This window comes from Dioscorea cayenensis, chromosome 1, assembly GCF_009730915.1.
Source record: "Dioscorea cayenensis subsp. rotundata cultivar TDr96_F1 chromosome 1, TDr96_F1_v2_PseudoChromosome.rev07_lg8_w22 25.fasta, whole genome shotgun sequence".
Classification (NCBI taxonomy): domain Eukaryota; kingdom Viridiplantae; phylum Streptophyta; class Magnoliopsida; order Dioscoreales; family Dioscoreaceae; genus Dioscorea; species Dioscorea cayenensis.
Window position 1 is genome coordinate 18,381,629 of NC_052471.1, and position 15,306 is coordinate 18,396,934.

Here is a 15,306-nt window from a genome sequence, read left to right on the forward strand (position 1 = left end):
CCCCAATTACAGCTCAAAACTTCGAGCTAAAGCCGGCATTCATCCATATGTTGCAGCAGTCCGCACAATTCAACGGTTTGGCCGATGAGGATCCAAACAGTCACATACAGAGCTTCCTCGTTGTGTGCAACATGCTGAAGATAAATGGTGTGATGGATGATGCCATCAAATTGAGAGCCTTCCCATTTTTCTTATAGGGGAAAGCAAAGCAGTGGCTACACTCATTACCTAGAGCATCAATCACTACATGGGAGGAGATGGTAGAAGCTTTTATAGCCCGTTATTTCCCTCCCGGAAAATTAGCAAAGCTTAGGAATGAGATCTCATCCTTTGTGCAGTTGGAATTGGAGTCTCTATTTGAGACATGGGAAAGGTTCAAGGAACACCTGCGAAAGTGTCCGCAACACGGATTCCCAGAGTGGATGATTGTTCAAACCTACTACAATGGTTTGAACCCGAGTACAAGGCAACTCTTGGATGCGCCGGCAGGAGGTACCTTAGGTAGCAAGACCCCCAATGAGGCTCATCAATTGATTGAGGAAATGGGGTTAAATAGCTACTAGTGGAATGCTAGGGAGAAGAAAAAAGTGGCCGGTCTCCATGAAATTGATGCGGTAACTTCATTGGCGGCCCAAGTGGAGAGTTTGAGTAAGAAACTAGATCTCATAGCTTCGAATAGAGTTGCGGCCGTGACCAATTGCACCGGTTGTGGTGGAGGACATGCTCCCTCTGATTGCCCAATCGTCATTGGTGATGTTTTCTATTAGAAATGTCTACCATTTTTTAGCAAAAACTCTAATCCTATGTTTTTCTTTTTTTGGAATGCCTACTATATTTTGAATCAAAAACCCTAATCTTATGTTTTTTTATTTTTTGAGTGTCTCCTATCTTTCAATCAAAACCCTAAACCCTAATCCTTATTTTCTTTCCGTAATGCCTACTATATTTGAATCAAAACCCTAATCTTATGTTTTTTTTTTATTTTTGGAGTGTCTCGTATCTTTCAATCAAAACCCGAATAATCTATTTTCTTTTGTTAAAGTTTCCTATTTATTAGTTTGAATCAAAACCCTAACCTATGTTTTCTTTTGTAGTGTCTCTTATTTTTCAATGAAAACCTTATTCCTTTCTTTCTTCTGCTGAATGTCTGCTATTTTCGAATCAGAACTCTAACCCTATGTTTTTTCTTTTCGGAAGGTGTCCTATTTTTCAGTTTTGAATCAAAACCCCAATACTTTGTTTTCTTTTTGAAATGTCATATTTTTTTAATCAAAACCCTATCCTATGTTTCTTTTTAAAATATCTCAAATTTTTTAATCAAAACCCTAATTATTTGTTTTCTTTTTGAATGTCTCATTTTTTTAATCAAAAACCTAATACTATGTTTTCTTTTCATAATGTCTCCTATTTATCAGTTTTGAATCAAGACCCTAATCATATGTTTGTTATAGCAATGTTTCCTATTTTACAGTTTTGAATCAAACTCTAATTTTTTTGTTTTCTTTTCGGAATGCCTCCTATTTTTAAATAAAAACAATAACCCTTTCCTCTCTTTTTTGAATGTAAATTATTTTTGAATCAAAACCGTAATCCTATATTTTCTTATAATAATGTCTCCTATTTCTCAAACAAAACCCTAATCCTTCTTCAGCTCGGGTGAACTTCTATCAAGTGTGATCATACCAATACTAAAGCAATAGATCCCATCACAATTTCAAAGTTAAGCAAGCTTGGGCGAGAGTAGTTCTAGGATGAGTGACCTCCTCCAAAGTCCTCTTGTTGCACTCTCCATCTACTTTTTTTGTTACGTGGTTTATTTTTATAATTTTATTACTTTAAAAATAACAATAATAATAAATAAAATGAAAGACTAACATATGTTTTTAATCAAAATTATAATCCAATGTTTCCTTAGAGTAATATCTCATGTCTTTTGTTTGAGGAATCTTTGCTAATTTTTTATCAAAACCTTAACACTAGTAATCTTTTCTTAATAAATCCTATTTTTGAATAAAAATATTAATCCTATGTTTTCTTTGGGAATGCAACATATTTTTGAATCAAAACCCTAATATTAAGTTTTATTTTGGTAAAGTCTACCATTTTTGAATGAAAACAATAATCGTATGTTTTCTTTTCGTAACGTCTCATGATTTTTAATCAAAACCCTAATCCTAAGTTTTTTTGGAACGCCTCCAATTTTTTAATCAAAACCCTAATCTTATGTTTCGAAGAAATCCACATGCCCGTGTGGAATTTCTACAGGGGCGTGTGGAAATTCCACAGGGGCGTGTGGAACATCCATAAGGGCATGTGAATTCCCGATTCCAGCTTATTTAAAGCCGCTGATTCAGCCCGATTTCAGGATCCTTTTCCCTATCTTATCTCCAACTTTTGAGAGGCTTGCGCCTAGAGTTTAGAGAGGTATTGGCAAGGCTTTTGGAGTGGTTCTACGACTTTGACACCATGTTTCTCTTGGAAGATAGCTATTGGGAGAGCTTTCGTCAGCACCAATCCAGCAAGGTGTGCCCTAGGCTTGACGAGGGGACCTTTGGAGAGGACGAGACTACTCAACATGACCATCGGCATGACTACCGAGGGGGTTTCCTATGGATTACTTGTTTTTACTTTCAATTTTACTATTGATTGTATCTTGCTCTATGGAGAGCAAAATCCCTAGTGGGTACTTGGATTTGTGAACCATAGGATGTACTTGTTTCATTAACCTTTTATTATGCTTTCCTTTATTAATGTTTTTATTGAGTTCCAATTTTGAATGCTTGTTGAATGTTTTCTCCCTTAGAGTGACACTAGGGTTGAGATTCCATCTTGTTAGCCTTTGTGGATGAGTGACACACCATGAGGGCTAGACAATGCTAGATTGGAGAGGGTCAAGAGGGTGGGTCGAGAGGGTGAGTCAAGAGGTAGAGGAGCGTCCCCTTTCCCTTTTGATGTGATTTATCCTACCTCCATTTCCTAGAGTTCTTTGCAGTTATAATAGAGTGAAGTGCTAAAGGATGAACACTGCTGGGGCTTAGTTGTGCGAGCAACAGAGTGAAGCGTTGAAGTGAACTTTAGTATCTCGGGCTTAATTGTGACTAGGGGCCTTTCGCCTGGACCAAAGGGTTAGGTCTACATATAGGAATAGGGTTTATCACGTGGAATCCCTAGAGCTTCTTGCAACTTTGCACAGTGTGAGGTGTTGAGACTGATCGAGTTCTCTGCCGGGGCATAGTGTAGAGTTAGTCACGGTTGACCTTAGGTTTGGGAACGTGTATCTTAGGATGTCCACAACTCATTGAGCATTATTTAGGAAGCATAATAGTTGTTTTTGCACTTGAAGTGATAATCCTAGGCAGAACAATATCCGAGTACCCCACTTCTTATCGATTGCCTTTCCTCTGACTTATTTGTGCCTCTCTTTCTTATTTCTTTTATTTTGTCTACATTACATCTTATCAACACAATCATTGTTTCATCTTCGCTTGGTTATGTAGCAATCTTGTTGTTTTTATTCCCTACTCCCCGTGGATATGATACCCACTCATGTGGGATTTATTACTTCGACATACCCATGCACTTGCGGGTCACACACAATGGGTGTGTCATACCTTCTATTTTTTAATCAAACCCTTAATATGATGTTTTCTTTTGGGAATGTCTACTATTTTTAAATCAAAACAATAATCTTGTATTTCCTTTTCGTAGTAGCTTATATTTTTCAACCAAAATCATAATCCTACGTTTTTTTCTCTTCAAAAGTCGCTCCTATTTTTGAATCAGACCCTATTACTATGTTTTCTTTTAGGAATGTCTGCTATTTTTTAATCAAAACCCTAGTCCTATGTTTCTTATCAGAATGTCTAATATTGTTTCTGTTTTTAGTCAAAACCCTAATCCTATGTTTTCTTATAGTAATGCATTCTATTTTTTAATCGAACCCCTACTCGTATGTTTTCTTATAGTAATCTATCATATTTTTCAATCAAACCCTAATCCTTTGGTTTTTATTTGAAATGTCTCATATTTTTCAATCAAAACCCTAATCATATGTTATCTTTTCGTAATGTCTCATATTTTTTTAATCAAAACCCTAATAATAAATTTTTTTGTATAGTGCCTGTTATTTTTAATCAAAACCCAAATCTTATGTTTTCTTTTGGGAATGGCCCATTGTTTTTTAATCAAAACAATAATCCTATGTTTTCTTTTCAGAATATCTACTATTTTTGAATCAACACCCTAATAGTATGTTTTATTATAGTAATATGACCTATTTTTATTCAAAAAACATAATTCTATGTTTTCTTTTAGTAATGTCTCCTATTTTTCAATCAAAACCCTAATCCTATAATTTCTTATAGTGATGTCTCCTATTTTTTAATCAAGACCCAAATCCTATGTTTGTTTTTTCAGAATGCCAACAATATCTAAATCAAAACTCTAATCTTATGGGTTCTTTTCTGAATGTCTCTATCTTTCAATCAAAACACGAATCCTAAGTTTTCTTATTGTAATGTCCCCTTTTTTTCAATCAAAATTCTAATCCTATTTATTGTTTTCGGAATGCCTGCAATATTTGAATTAAAACCCTAATTAAATCTTTTATTTTGGGAATCTATGCTAATTTTTAAACAAAACCCTAATCCTATATTTTCTTTTCGTAATGGCTCCTATTTTGGAATAAATATCCTAATTCTATGTTTTCTTTTTGGAATGTCTCATATTTTTTAATAAAACCCCTAACATATGTTTTCTTCTGCGAATATCTACTATTTTTCAATCAAAACCCTAATAATATGTTTTTTTTTCGAAATGTCTCCAATCTTTCAATCAAAACCTGAATCCTATGTTTTCCTTTCGAGATGTTCCATATTTTTCAATCAAAACTGTAATCCTTTCTTTTCTTTTTGGAATGTATTCTATTTTTGAAACAAAACCCTAATCTTACATTTTATTTTAGTAATATCTCATATTTTTTTAATCAAAACCCTAATTTTATGTTTTCTTTTGGTAATGTCTACTATTTTTTATTCAAAATAATAATACTATGTTTTCTTTTCATAATGTCTCATATTTTTCAATCAAAACCCTAATCTTATGTTTTCTTTTTGGAGTGGCTCCTATTTTCCAATCAAAACCCGAATCCTATTTTTTCTTTTTAGAATGTCTGCTATTTTTAAATCAAAACACTAATCCTATGTTTTCTTTCATTAATGCCCCCTATTTTTTGGTTTGTAATAAAAAAATTAAATCCTATGGTTTATTATGGTAATGTCTTCTAATTGTTAATTAAAACCCTAAACTATGTTTTCTTTTATAAATGTCTCATATTTTATAATCAAAACCCCTAATTCTATGTTTTTTTGATTGAAAAAAATAGGTGACATTCGAAAAATAAAAACATAGGATAAGCATTTTTGATTGAAAAATATGAGACATAATGTGACATTTAAAAAGAATAGGGAATGCCTCCAATTGAATAGCAGACATTCAAAAAAAGGAGGCATTATGAAAAGAAAACATAGGTTAGGGTTTTTTTATTCAAAAACTCGATAAATTGGCGACATTAAGAAAAGAAAATATAGGATTCAGCCTTTGTTTGCAAAAATAGGAGACATTCCACTAAGAAAAACATAGGATTAATGTTTTTGAATCAAATATAGTAGGCATTCCAAAAAGGAAAGCATAGGATAAGGGTTTTTATTGAAAAATAGGACACATTTAATATAAGAAAACATACGATAAGAGTTTTGATTAAAAAATAGCAGACATTCTGAAAAGAAAACATAAGATTAGGGTTTTGATTGAAATATAATAGGCATTTCGAAAAAAAACAATATGAGACATTAACAAAAGAAAACATACGACTAGAGTTTTGAATGAACAACAAGAGAGATTAAGAAAAAAATCATAGAATTAGGGTTTTGATTCAAATTTAGTAGGGATTCTGAAAAGAAAAACATAAGATTAAGGTTTTGATTGAAAAATAGGACGCATTAGTATAAGAAAATGTAAGATTAGAGTTTTGAATGAAAAATAGGACACATTACTATAAAACTTAGGCTTTGGGTTTTGATTAAAAAATATAAGACATTCCTAAAAGAAAACATAGGATTATGGGTTTTTATTGAAAAATAAGAGACTTTCAAAATCGATAACATGGGATTACAATTTTGATTTAAAAATAGAAGACATTACTACAAGAAAGCATAGGATTACGGTTTTGATTCAAAAATAGTAGACCAACCGTAATGAAGACATAGGATTAGGGTTTTTCTTAAAAATATGAGACATTTAAAAAAGAAAACATAGGATTAAGGTTTGATTTAGAAAAAGTAGACATTACGTAAAGAAAATATACGATTATTCTTTTGATATAGAAATAGAGACATCCTGATAAAGAAAACATACGATTCTGGTTTTGATTCAAAAATAGTAGACATTGCAAAAAAACCTTAGTATTATTGTCCTGATTCAAAAATAGTAAACATTCCAAAAAGAAAAAATAGGGTCAGTGTTTGGATTGAAAAGTATGAGACATTTCAGAAAGAACCCATAGGACAAGGGTTTTGATTGAAAAATAAGAGACATTACTATAAGAAAACATAAGATTAGCATTTTGATTCACAAATAGTAGACATTACTAAAAGAAAAGAAAATATTAGGATTTTGGTTCAAAAGTAGGAGACATTACAAAAAGAAAACAAAGGATTAGGGTTTTGATTCTAAACTCAAAAATAAGAGAACATAGGATAAGTGTATTGATTAAAAAAGTAGACATTCCCAAAAGAACACATAGAATTAGGGTTTTGATTCAAAACTATGAGTCATTCTGTAAGGAAAGCATAGGATTAGTGTTTTTAATAAAAAAACACTAATCCTATGTTTTCCTTTCGGAATGGCTCATATTTTTGAACCAAACCGCTAATCCTATGTTTTCTTTGGAAATGCCTCCTATTTTTTTAATCAAAATTCTAATACTATATTTTCTTTTGTAAATGTCCAGTATTTTTTCATTTTTAATCAAAGCCCTAATCCTATGTTTCCTTATAGTAATGTTTTGATTGAAAACACAGGATTCAGGTTTATGATTGGAATGTCTCCTATTTTTAATCAAAACACTAATCTTATGTTTTCTTTTAGTAATGCCTCCTATTTTTGAATAAAATCATAATCATATGTATTCTTTTGGGAATATCTCCTATCTTTCAATCAAAATACGAATCTTATGTTTCCTTTTCTTAATGTCTATTATTTTTTAATCAAAACTTCTTATAGTAATGTATACTATTTTTCATTCAACATACTAATCATATGTTTTTCTTTTCAGAATGTCTACTATTTTTTAATCAAACCAATAATCCAAAGTTTTCTTTTCGAAATGTCTCCTATTTTTCAATGGAAACCCTAATCCTATGTTTTATTTTGGGAAATCATCCTATTTTTTTAATGAAAAGGCTAATCTTATGTTTTTTTTTCGAATGGCTCCCATTTTTTAACCAAAACAATAATCATGTGTTCTGTTTTCGTAATATCTCATATGTTTTAATCAAAACCATAATCCTAATTTTTTTAATGCCTCCTATCATTTAATCAAAACCCTAATATTATATTTTCTTTCTGAAATGTCTGCTATTTTTCAATCAAACCCTAATCCTTTGTTTTCTCTTGGAAATGAACATTATTTTTCAATTTTAAATCAAAATCCTAATCCTATGTTTTCTTATAATAATGTCCCCTATTTTTCAATTAAAACCCTAATCCTATATTTTCTTTTCTAAATATCTCATATCTTTCAATCAAAACCTAAATCCTATGTTTTCTTATAGTTATATGTGCTATTTTTCATTCAAAACCATAATCATATTTTCCTTATAGTATTATCTCATATTTTTCAATCAAAACCCTAATCTTATTTGACAAGATCCCCATGCGTATATCCCGCAAGTGCACGGGTTTGTCGAAGTAATAATCCCGAGTGAACGGGGTCGAATCCACAGGGACTAGGGAATGAAAGACACTTAATTTGGTTCTTGTCTATGTGGAAGATCAATAGTGATTAGTGTGAAATTGATTCAATTCTCAACAATAAAAGCAACAAGTGAGAGAGCAAGAATAAAGAAGAGGGCAAGGCAATCGATAAAGATGGGGTACTCGGATGATGCTTCACCCTAGGATAATCGCTTTCAAGTGCAAGAACTCTCTATTATACTTCCTAATCAATGCCATGGTGAGTCGTGGAAATCCTTACATACATAGTCCCAAATCTAAGGTCAACTATGCCTAACTCTATACATGTCCCGGAGGAGAAATCGAACAATCTCAACACCTGCGACTCGCATAAAAGTTGCAATGAGTCGTAGGGATTCCAAGTGATAAATCTCTTCCTAAAAAGTAGACCTAACCCTTTGGTCCAGGCGGAAGGTCCCTAGCCACAATTAAGCTCATAGATACTAAGATCCTCTCGACGCTTCACTCCATTGCACGCAGCAACTAGGCCCCCAGCGGAGGTTCATCCCTTAGACCACTCACTCTATTATGGCCACAAAGAACTCGAGGAACGGAGGTAGAATCTATCACGCCAGAGGGGAAAGGGGACGCTCCTGTACCTCTCGACTCACCCTCTCAACCCTCTCCAACCTAGCTTTGTCTAACACTCGTGGTGTATCACTCACTCACAAGGTTACCAACAAGAACTCTCAACCCCAGTGTCACTCTAGGTTAAATGTTCATACAATTAAACATTCAAGGTTGGAACTCACAATAAACATTAATTTATTGAAAGCATAATAAAGAAGTTCAATGAACGGAATACATCCTAGGGTTCACAATCATCCAAGCACCCACTATGCGTTTAGCTCTCCATGGAGCTAAGTACAATCAAAGAAATTGAATGTAAAAGCAATGAATCCATAAAGAAACCCCCTCAATGGTCGTGTCAATGGTCTTGTTGAGAGTCCTCTACTCGTCGTCCAAGGATTCCTTCGTCCGGTATAGGATACGCCTCGATCGAAGCTCCCCTACCAACCTTTTTCCTAATGGAATCACGATGTCAGAGCCGTAGAACTTCTCCAAAACCTTGGGCAATACCCCTCGAAACCCCTAGCCAAGCCCTCTCGCAGGTTGGGGAAAAGATGGAGAAAAGAATCATCGAAATCGGGGCTGAAATCGGCTTTTAAATAGTGCTCGGAATCGGGCGATCGCGAGGCGTGTATGATGTCACACGCCCTTGTGGAATTTCCACACGGGCGTGGATAATTTCAACACGCCCGTGTTGATTCTTTATTTCTCTGATTTCTCGGCCGGCTGTGAACACTTTTATTGGGGTAACGCAAACGGGCACACATTTACGTCGTGAATCACTTGCTTCTTCAATGATGTACATGTTGGTGGATCTCTTGTTCTTATATGCATAAGTCAGAATGCTGGAGTGTGACTGCCTTTGTGCCCCTCCAAATGAATGTGCTCACTCGAATACGAGAAGGTTGGCACACACTCTAGAGTCTCACACCTGACCTATGTCTTCGCGTTTGAACCTTAGCAAGATCTCCTCCAAAATAGATGCATTATGATCCACATTGGCCTATTTCCTTCATACTCGGCCTCACAACCCTACTTGCATAAAAGTAACATAAACACACACATATTAATGTAAAAACCTGAGAAAAGTAATGCTCAACATAAGGAATGAAAGCTTCGTATTCATATCGCACAAGCACTTATCAAACTCCCCCACACTTAAGCTTTTGCTTGTCCTCAAGCAAACATTAAAACATTCTGTGCATCAATGCAGAAAATGTTGAAAGTGCTTGGCCTTAGGTTCACCAAAGTATACAAAGATAGCATTCAACAAGTAAAAAATTTCAACACTAAATATGAAAAATCAATGCTCTAGCTAAAAACTTGAATCAAAAAGGATAACAAAACTGAATTTCGTGTAAGTGTGTGAACTCACTCAAAACACCCCAAGTTATACTCCTCAAAGTTCTAAGTGCAAGGGACTTATTTATCTACACAAGTGATAAAAATTTTAAAAGATGGTAGTAGCTTCACACATCCTCTAAGGTAGCCCTTTCCAAAGTGGCCGCTAAGGTGGCTTTCACACTTTCGAGGTGGTAGCTCTTTCTACCCGGGTGGTAGCTTTCACTCATCCTATGAGATAGCTCTTTCTCTCATTAGGGCATAACTAGTATCCGAGTTGTGAGAGTAGCTTCATACTTCATAGGTGGTAGCTCTTTCCACCCAACAAATACAACTAAACAAAAAACTATTTTGTTCCTTCTTTTGATTTTTCCATTTTTTTTTTCAAAAGAAGTAAACCTAACTACTCCTTTTAACCTCAAACATGAGTTTGCAATTGAGTTCAAAGAGTGAGTAGTGCACTAAGTGTAAATCGGGCAAAAATTCCTAAAAATTCAAGCAAGAACTAGAGCATGAAAAACATTCAATGTTAACAATTCTCCTAGACTTAAGAATACAAACATTGCAACTAAGGTGAACCGCCATTGGCTATGTGAGCATATATCAATCAAGAACAATAGAAAAGATGTGCGCATTATGAAACTCCCCCCCACACTTAAGTTGTACATTGTTCTCAATGTACACATGCAAGCTCACTCAAAATATATCATTCAAAAATATATGTGAGAGAAGCAATCAAAACAATACTCCCCTGACTCCTAGTGTTTCATTTGATGAAGCTAATTCATTGGGAGTAGTGGTCCAACGGGTTGTGAAGCTCGCACGGCCAAGTGCCAAAGCACATTGGCCGTGCCCATGACTAAGTCTCAATTTCCAAGAAGACAAGACCATCTGCACGCATACATGAGGGGGTTCAGTGAAGCTCAAGAAAAACAAAAATAACTCGAGTGTATAAAAGATGAAGCAATGAATACAACTCGATAATGCAAGATAACATAAACTCAGAAGGAAAATCCTTTCTGAGTGAACAAGTGTAAAAACTAGAAAATAAGATAAAGTAAAATAAATGAAAGTAAAAGAAAGGTCAAGTGTCGAAGTCGTTCTCGGTCTCCGCTGCTGCTGCTGCTGAAGTGGAAGCAAATAGTGGGTCCTCTGGTGCTGGGGTCGAGGATGGAGGTGCTGGAGGCCCTGATGATCTGGGTCTCAGGAGATCTCCAAGGAAATCGAATCGGGCCATAAGATATGTGTACTGAGCCGACTGCAAAGCCCAGAGCTCCTCTATCTCAGTCCGAATCTCCCTAACATCGGTCTCCAGCCTCTCGATACGATCATAGGCTCGAATACCCGGTGCAACAGAAAATGGAGGAGTCTGCTGGACACCCCCTGTAGTATCTCCTTCACTTCTGGTGGTCTCAGCGGTAGCTGTAGTGAGAATATAAACCCTTGGCCCAAACCTCCGTACCAACCCCATCATCCTGATCGTATCGAACGTAAGAGCAGATCCAGTCTGGTCAAAGTGGCTGTGTTATCTGCTCGACCTGTCACGGACCTGCTGATGATTGTGTGTACGTATCTGTAACTGAACCGGAACAAACTAGAAGCCTTCGATAATCCTGGTTCGTACTCCCCACGCCCACACAAAATCCTGTATGCATGATATGGGGTGACTGACACTGGAAAACCTACTAGTAGTCGGCCATACTCCACGGTACCTGTATAAATGACATCGTATAGGCCCGTCCTAATCAAAGACTCAGTGACGCTCATGGAAAATGGATGTCCGAATGCCCGAATCTTTATCGCCTCTGTAGTGTCAACTCTTCCATGTAGCACTCGAAACTCAAAGAACGCCAAAACCTCTAGCGTAAGTGTGCGGTAAGCTGGTTCACTAATTGTCAGTAGCCTCCTCCAACTTCCCACTGCCAACATCTCATCAATCTCATTAATTACCCCGATCACCCTCTCTGAATATGTTGAAGCACTTGTACATCCGCAGCAAGTCCGACCAAACCCGAGTGCTCGAAAGTCTCAAGCGAGCCTCGATGCTCGGGGTTCGAGAATTCCATATGTATCGGCACGGGTGAAGTAAGTTTGAGGCGCTTAACTTCGTTCTTCTTCGCTCGAGGTGCTATAGCTGGAGTGCAAAAGATGAAAACAATAAAAAATCTCAGAAACAATATACTGCAGAATTCCACACGGGCCTGTGGATATTACCCACGCCCGTGTGGCTCTGCAAGGCGTGAAACTCCCGCATGGGTGCACAACAAATCTTAACAATTCAATTGTAAAACCACTTCTAAATGCTTACTATACATCCATCATGCATGAAAACTCGCATTTAAAAGCATTCAATCCGTGAAAAACCATAATTGGCGAAGAAAAGAGGATAAAAGGATTACCGAAAAGATGAATATGAAAACGTCTGAAATTCGGTAAGATTAGCGAAGAAAATTCCTCCAATTAGCGACGAAGGGTCGGAAAAATAATCAGGAACCGTTTTCCTGCGACTGGAGATGAAGAATGAGACGGATCACAAGGTTTTTAAGGGAAAAATCGCATCTTGTGGAATTCTTTGTATCCCCACGGAAGTGTGAAAATTACCCACGCCCGTGCGCCTTACTTCGAGAGCGCCACAGGGGCGTATACACGTCCCTGTGCTTTCTCGGGAAAACACTCCTTTGACTATGACTGATCTCACACGGATGTGCGAAAAATACCCACGCTCGTGCGCCAAACCCCCAGGGGAGACGCATGCCCCTGTGGCTTTCCTGGTCATCTGAGAAGAATATCAAGTCGCACACACCCCTATGTTTTCTCGGGATGGAGCGAGCAACCTGCAGAGATTCACACGGGCGTGCGGAAATTACCCACACTCGTGCGTGGTTCACACGGTCACCCATAGGGGCGAGTCCACGCCCCTGTGTGTTCTCGGGAAAATCTTCCCAACTCTGCAGGAAGGTACACGCCCGTGTGGAAATTACCCACGGCGTGCGCCCGACCGCATGGTCGTCCCACTGTAGGGCAGCCGCACGCCCCTTGTGTCCTCTCCGGAAGAGTTCACAAGAGTACACCCACGGGCATGTGGAATTTCCACACGCCCGCGTGTGTTTCTCTCGCATGACTTAGAAAAACTTGCGGGTGCTCGCGTAACTAGTCTCGAAAAATGTTTACACACTCAGAGCTTGCCCTATTGTGTAAGATATACCAGATAAAAACACAAAATAGAACTCAAACGACCAAACTTCGCCAATTCTCCACAAAATATACAATGAATTCTTTTTAAAAACCCACAATAAAATCGCAGGACAAGCACTCAAAAATTGAAACACCAACACTTAACAATTTATTCATGCAAACAAACTAAACTAAAAGGTACGAAAATAGTAAACACTTGGTTTGCCTCCCAAGATACGCTTGTTTAACGTCACTAAGCTTGACGTATCTTTCTTAACTCACGGGGGTTCATGAATAAAGGTTGCCCTCTTACCCATAACTTGAAAGCATGATGAGCAAAGTCTCTTGAGGGTAGAGGGTGTACTATCGGGCTTCGGACCACCTAACAATGGTTCGTCCAACCTTCTTGGCTCATTTACATCTCCAACAGTCTTGTGGTGTTTTCGGTGGCATCTTCGAGCCCTCTTCATTTTCTGGAGCACCTTCTTCAAGATTCCCGGGGTAGATGTTTCCTCTCTAGTCGAACCAAGCATCATTACTTCTTCATTTCTCTCCTCTTGGTCGAACAAACCTTCATACGGATCCGGGTTGAACATTTCCTGTATATATTCATCAACAATCTCATCAGTAGTGTCTAGAAAATACAAAGTGTCATCAAAATCGAGAGAATGCCGCATGGCTTAAGCAAGGCGGTAAGTGAGCTTATCGTCTCTGACTCTCAACGTGAGTCCTCCGCCGTCCATGTCAATCAATGCTTTGGAAGTCCGCAAGAACGGTCTCCCAAGTATCAAGCGTACATCTGCATCCCCATCGACATCTAGCACTACAAAGTCAACCGGAAAAATATACTTGTCCACCTTGACAAGCACGTCTTCAATGATGCCTCTCGGATGTCGTATCGTTCGGTCCGCCAATTGTAAAGTCATCCGAGTAGGCCTAGGCTCACCCAAGCCTAGCTTTTGGAAGAAAGTATATGGCATGACGTTGATGCTTACCCTTGAATCCGCCAATGCCATTTCCTCACCTAAGTTGCCGATGTTACACGGAATAATGAAGCTTCCCGGGTCTTTCTTCTTGTTCGGCATGTTCTTTTGCAACACCGCCGAACATGAAGCATCAAGCACCACTGAAGCACTCTCCTCCAATTTCCTCTTGTTGGTCAATAGGTCTTTCAGGAACTTCGCATACTTAGGCATTTGAGCCAAATCCTCAACAAAAGGAATGTTGATGTGGAGTTGCTTGAACAAACTCAGGAACTTCTTATACTGTTCATCCCCTTGGTCATTCTTTAATCTAGAGGGATAAGGGATTCTTGGCTTGAAAGGTGGGGGTGCCACCTCTTTCTCTTTGTTTGCTCCCTTCTCAACCTCTACGACCTCGGGTGCGTGTTTTTTCGGCTTCTCACTGGGAAGCCTCCCTTCAACCTCACGACCGCTTCTCAAAGCGATCACCTTCACATGTTCTCTCAGGTTGGTTTCCGTGTTGCTTGGTAAACTTCCATGTGGCCTTTCGGAAAGAGATTTCGCAATTTGCCCCACTTGATTTTCAAGGTTGTGCAAGGAGGCGGTATGATTGTGAAGTGTAGCCTCGACTTATTCAAACCTTGTATTTACCGATTTAACAAATCTAGCCAAGTGCTTCTCCAAATCCGTCATTCGGGTTTCCAAGCCTGAAATTCTGTTTTCCACTTGAGGGGCTTGTTGTTGTTGTTGAAACCCCGATGGCCCCATGGTCTTCTATGGTCCTTGATTACTCCATGAAAAGTTAGGATGATTCTTCCAACCTGAATTGTAGGTGTTGCTGTATGGATTCCCTTGAGGTCTCATTCCATTACCTACAAAGTCAACATTATCAACTAAAGAACCATCACCTATGACGATTGGGCAATTGGAAGGAGCATGTCCTCCACCACAACCGGTACAATTTGTCACGGCCGCAACTCTATTCGAAGCTATAAGATCTAGCTTCTTACTCAAACTCTCCACTTGGACCGCCAATGAAGTTACCGCATCAATTTCATGGAGACCGGCCACCTTTTTCTTTTCCCTAGCGTTCAACTGGTAGCTATTTAACCCCATTTCCTTAATCAATTGACGTGCCTCATCGGGGGTCTTGCTACCTAAGGTACCTCCTACCGCCGCATCCAAGAGTTGCCTTGTACTCGGGTTTAAACCATTGTAGAAGGTTTGAACAATCATCCACTCCGGG

General features: G+C 37.8%; 1 non-coding gene across 1 annotated transcript; it reads right to left on the reverse strand.

Moving 5' to 3' along the window:
- Window positions 1–305: 305 nt before the first annotated feature.
- LOC120266216 lies at window positions 306–412 on the reverse strand. The gene has a single exon (XR_005538062.1). It is a non-coding gene; the product is annotated as a small nucleolar RNA R71 (small nucleolar RNA).
- Window positions 413–15,306: the final 14,894 nt, after the last annotated feature.